The sequence below is a fragment of the Scyliorhinus torazame genome, chromosome 13, assembly GCF_047496885.1.
Source record: "Scyliorhinus torazame isolate Kashiwa2021f chromosome 13, sScyTor2.1, whole genome shotgun sequence".
NCBI lineage: Eukaryota > Metazoa > Chordata > Chondrichthyes > Carcharhiniformes > Scyliorhinidae > Scyliorhinus > Scyliorhinus torazame.
In genome coordinates this window covers 193,115,416-193,121,415 of record NC_092719.1, presented here as the reverse complement: position 1 = coordinate 193,121,415, position 6,000 = coordinate 193,115,416, and positions in this window count along the sequence as shown.

Genomic DNA, 6,000 nt, shown 5'->3' with positions numbered 1-6,000 from the left:
GTGTTAAGATTCAGTATCTCAGCGACTTTGAATGCGCCAGGCATTGGGTGCCTGCTACTTCCCATTGGGCTCAGTTCATTCACCATTGTGGTGCACAGCTCCCTAGAAAGGTGCAGTTTTCAGCAACACTGCTGGTCAGACATTTGCAAGAAGTTGAGCCTCTGGCAGTAGACCCTCTCTGGTGGGTATTGACAGCTGTATGCAAGAGGCTGGTTACATGCCCTCCATGCCCCATTCCTCCCGACTCCTTTCCAGGCTTGTGATCCTGGTTCCCCTCTGGTTGCTGCTGCACCATTGTCTGCAACTCCATATCTTTATTTTTCTGGCTTTCCTCACTGGAGGGCCTGAGGACTGAGAGAATGAGGCCCATGGAAAATAGCTACACTTGGTTTTCCAGGCATCCGACGTTCATCATACAACTGTGAATGTATAAGTACCAAGTCAGAGAGGACATTAAGGATGGGTATGGTGGACCTGTGGAGATTTAAGAATCGGGTGGGGGGAGAGTACTCCTTCTTGCACTTGTATAAGGTATACTCCAGAATCGATTTTTTTCTGGTGAGCCGGGAGGTGTTGGTGAGGGTGGTGGGGGCGGAGTACACAGAGATAGTAATCTCAGACCACGCACCGCTGGAGGTTCGACTTCGCTCGGGGTGGGAGTAGAGGCCAGGATGGAGGTTAGACTCGGTGCTGTAGCAGACAGGGGGTTTTGCAATAAGGTGCAGTCGGTGATTAAGGACTATGTGGATTTGAACCAAAATGGGGGGGGTATCGGCGGCCACATTCTGGGAGGCATTGAAGGCAGTGGTTTGGAGGGAGATTATCTCGTTCAAGGCGCACAGAGATTGGAAAAGGAGAGAGGAGTACGAACAATTATTGGGCGAGATAGTCAACGTGGATAGGGAATATTCGAGGGCCGCCACCGTAGAGGGATTGGCCAAGAGAAAGAAGTTGAAGGGGCAGTTCGACAGGTTGACAACAGGAAGGGCGGTTGGGCAGCAATGCAGTGCCAGACATTCCTGTCTTGTGATTGTCGCGCGATGTCCGTTCATCCGTTGTCGCAGCGTCAATGGATATGGCAACGGATGAAAGGACATCACGCGATAATCACCAGACAGGAATATTACCTTCCAGTTGGGGAACACTTGAGCAGTCAAGGGCATTCAGCCTCTGATCTTCGGGTAAGCGTTCTCCAAGGCAGCCTTCAGGACGTGCGACAACGCAGAATCGCCGATAGGGTGGAGGTGTGGGCTTGGGTAGGGTGCTCTTTCAAAGAGCCAGTGCAGACACAATGGGCCGAATGGCTTCCTTCTGCACTGTAAATTCTATGATTCTATGAAACCTATAGCCAAGTTCAGCACACATGAGTACGGCCTTAACCGAGACCTTGGATTCATGTCGCATTACATTCGACACCATCATCTGGCCTGGGCTTGCGAAATCCTACCAACTGTCCTGGCTTGAGACAATTGACACCTCTTTAACATGGGATTACCCCTCTATCTGGATATCTAAAGACTTAATTACCTGCAAAGGCTCGCATTCAAAGTATTGTTTTGTATCTTTGACTTTGTCTATATATATGTTTCTGGAACCTACCTCTTCGTTCACCTGAGGAAGGAGCAGCGCTCCGAAAGCGAGTGATTTGAAACAAACCTGTTGGACTTTAAACTGGTATTGTAAGACTTCTTACAGTGCTCACCCCAGTCCAACGCCGGCATCTCCACATTATTGTTGATTCAGTTTCAGTCTCCCTGTAAAGCTACGCAATCTCTCACACTCGCTGCCGACTGCCACCAACTGTCATCTTCTACCTTACTATCGCTGGTGAAGCTCTAATATTCTCATTCACCCTTTGTGGAATTTGTAAAAATTCAAAAAACCTATTAAAACTGCACTTAATTGCTTGTTTCATCGGCTTGATTACATTCCCGCCACGTTCCGTCAACCCGACTGCCTCTGGTAATACCGATTGACAATGTAAACAGGCCAGGCTTCCCTTCCAATGTTTTTGTAGCCATTTATCAACTGTCCCATCTCCCAGCCCTTCTCCAGTGGGCTGGTAAGGTTCCGGTCACAGTGTGTTCCAGAGTCAGATGATGACAGACCAGAATGAAAGGACTTTAAAACATATTTTTAGCACGTCAGAGCAAACAACTTGTTTTTTGATCTCTAGAACAGAGAGTAGGGAGTTTGCCAACAAAAGTCTTTAATAAATAATTTTTATCAGTTCAATGCTTGTACATGTACAATGCACATCAGTAGACAGTGAGTCACGGAAATGAATCCACAAAGATTCTCATTCACCCTTTGTGGAATTTGTAAAAATTCAAAAAACCTATTAAAACTGCACTTAATTGCTTGTTTCATCGGCTTGATTACATTCCCGCCACGTTCCGTCAACCCGACTGCCTCTGGTAATACCGATTGACAATGTAAACAGTGTACATGTACATTTATCAACTGTCCCATCTCCCAGCCCTTCTTCAGTGGGCTGGTAAGGTTCCGGTCACAGTGTGTTCCAGACTACTGTGCTCTTAGTCCATGAGTCAGTTGCTCAACCAATTATTTTGTTGTTTTTATTAATCCAGATATGACTATTTGTAGGTTACACTCCATTTTGCTTTGCAGGTAATGATGAAAAACCAATAATTTCCCTTTTCAATTTATGCTTACAGATATAATTTCTAAAAAGCTTTTCATGTTCACTTCACAATAAAGAGTTCAATCTGTGATTTTTCAATATAATTCTGTGTCAGCAAATTGAAACAACGAAAGAGGGACCAGAATGATGAATCTAGAAATGGGAAATTACAATGCTGGGTTTGATTTTTGGATGATAATAAATGAATAAAATAGCACAGTAATAAAATGAATTAGAACGAGATGGATGCTGTAATTTTATCAATTAAGCATATGATTAAATTTCAAGATTACAATTTCTAATTGCAAGATTAATCATGATTATTCCTCTCAAATCACTTGACAGCTCTGATTAAAACATTGAACAGTGTGGATGAATAAACTCACAATTCTCTGACCCCAACAAAACCAAAACACCCTAGCCAAACCTTGGCCATGGGGCACTTGTGCGGTCATCCACCATCCCCAGATATCGCAACTTTACATTTTATGCTCACCAGACCAACAAACGCTACAATGAAAGAGCACAATGATTCCATTCATCATGATGGGTTGATGCTAACAGTAATAATGGGGGCGATTCTCCGAGCCCCGCGCCAGGCCGGAGAATCGCCCCAACCGCGCCACGACACCCCAATGCCGGCGCGCGATTCCCCGAGGTGCGGAGAATCGGCGGCATTTGCGCCTGTGCGGTTGCCGCGGCGCTGGCCGCGGCGGGCCGCTTGAATCGGCGGGGCCGCCGATTCTCCGGCTCAGATGGGCCGAGCGGATACGACGAGTCCCACCAGCACCATTCACCCCTGGTCACTGCCGGCGGGAACTCTGCGCGAAGGGCCGGGGGGTGGCCTGTGGGCGGAGGAGGGGGGCTCTGTCCCCGGGGGGGAGGGCCTCCGATAGGGTCTGGCACGCGATCGGGGCCACCTCTCGGCGGGCCGGCCTCTCCCCCCCCAGGCCTACTTTGCTGCGCAGCCGGCACCTGAACACCGACGCCATGTTGCGTTGGGGCCGGTGTGCCAAAGAAGTCCCCTGAGCATGCGGCCTAACTGCGGATGCGCGGGTTGGCGCGGCGTCCATTTGGTGCTGGGAAGGGAGGCTGGAGCGGCGTGAACCGCTCCAGCGCCGTGCTGGCCCCCTGTGGGGGACAGAATAGGTCGTACCCAAGCCCGGGACGGCGTTCACGACGGCGCAAACGCCTGGGCTCCATTTGGGAGAATTGCCCCCAAAGATTTAGAAGCATGTCACAGCAAGAGTAAAAATCCAAATGCACTGCACAATTAGCTGGATTGAATGGGCACTCTAATGGCCCCAAAGAGAATCAATGTAACTGCTTTTTAAGGCCTGATATTTTATTTTCATAAATGTTGCACTTAACTGTGCTCAGAATATTGATCCCTCTATTTATAGATCAGACCATGCGATTATGTTTTTCAAATTAGAACTGATTAAAGTTTTGTAGCGCACAAAGACTTACGAGAGACGAATAGAGATGAAGTCGATGAGGCTTTATTAAGCGTGACTCGTTCCCCGCAGTTCAGCAACAGACTGAAGCTGCGGGGAGAATTCCTGGTTCTTATACTCCGCCTTCAGGGCGGAGCTAGAGGTCAACAGCCAACCAGGACCCGGGATCTGTCAGCCAATGGCATCACGGCTTCACAGTCCCACATGACCCCTAATGCATACTACCACATTCACCCCTTGTTAAAAATGAACCCGGCGGGGTGGTGCTTCGCATGGTGGTAGGGGTTTACAAGGCTGGTCCTGGGAGGGAAAAAAACTTTTGCATGCCATTACAGTGCCCTACACTGGGCTATGTACAGAGTTTGAGAACTATTTACAGTATTTGTCAGAAGAAGAAGAAGAACATTCTCGTTAAAGTCCATGACATTCTAGCGTTACACCGATGCCATGAGTCGAGCGGGCGGTCTGGTCTTCCTTGTCGATCGCCTCAACCCCGGTGGTGGTGCAGTTGCTTGTTCCAGCGTTGTCGTCTCCGGGAGCTCTACGGTTTCTGCTTCAGCTTCACTCCTGGTCGGACCTGGGAGGAGGACCGATCCTCCCGGGAAGGGGCGGTCGCGGGGTGCGACGGTGGCAGGGAGGGGGTGACTGGTGTCGGGGGGGGGGGGGTGTGTTGCCGGCGGGCGCCAGGTCTCGCAGGGAGACCGTGTCCTGTCGGCCGTCGGGGTACGCCACGTAGGCGTACTGCGGGTTCGCGTGGAGGAGGTGAACCCTCTCGACCAACGGGTCCGACTTGTGCGCCCGCACATGTTTCCGGAGCAAGATGGGTCCTGGGGCCGCCAGCCAGGTCGGCAGCGACGTTCCAGAGGAGGACTTCCTGGGGAAGACAAGGAGGCGCTCATGAGGCGTTTGATTAGTGGTGGTACACAGCAGCGACCGGATGGAGTGGAGAGCGTCCGGGAGGACCTCCTGCCACCGTGAAACTGGGAGATCCCTGGACCGTAGGGCCAGTAGGACGGTCTTCCAGACCGTGCCGTTCTCCCTCTCTACTTGCCCGTTCCCCCGGGGGTTGTAGCTGGTCGTCCTGCTCGAGGCTATACCCTTGCTGAGCAGGAACTGGCGCAGCTCGTCACTCATGAAGGAGGACCCCCTGTCGCTATGGATATATGCGGGGCAACCGAACAGTGTGAATATGGTGCTAAGGGCTTTAATAACTGTGGCCGCTGTCATGTCGGGGCAGGGGATGGCGAAAGGGAAACGAGAGTACTCGTCCACCACGTTCAGGAAGTACGTGTTGCGGTCGGTGGAGGGGAGGGGCCCTTTGAAATCCACACTGAGGCGTTCAAAGGGGCGGGAAGCCTTGATCAGGTGCGCTCTATCCGGCCTGAAAAAGTGCGGTTTGCACTCTGCGCAGATGTGGCAGTTCCTGGTGACTGTACGGACCTCCTCCACGGAGTAGGGGAGGTTGCGGGACTTTATAAAATGGTAGAACCGAGTGACCCCCGGGTGGCAGAGGTCCTCGTGGAGGGTTTGGAGACGGTCTATTTGTGCGTTGGCACATGTGCCGCGGGTTAGGGCATCGGACGGCTCGTTCAGCTTTTCGGGACGGTACAAGATCTCGTAGTTGAAGGTGGAGAGCTCGATCCTCCACCTTAAGATCTTGTCGTTTTTAATTTTGCCCCGCTGTGCATTATCGAACATGAAAGCTACCGACCGTTGGTCAGTGAGGAGAGTGAATCTCCTGCCGGCCAGGTAATGCCTCCAATGTCGCACAGCTTCCACTATGGCTTGGGCTTCCTTTTCCACTGAGGAGTGGCGGATTTCTGAAGCGTGGAGGGTTCGGGAGAAAAAGGCCACGGGCCTGCCTGCTTGGTTAAGGGTGGCCGCTAGAGCTACATCGGA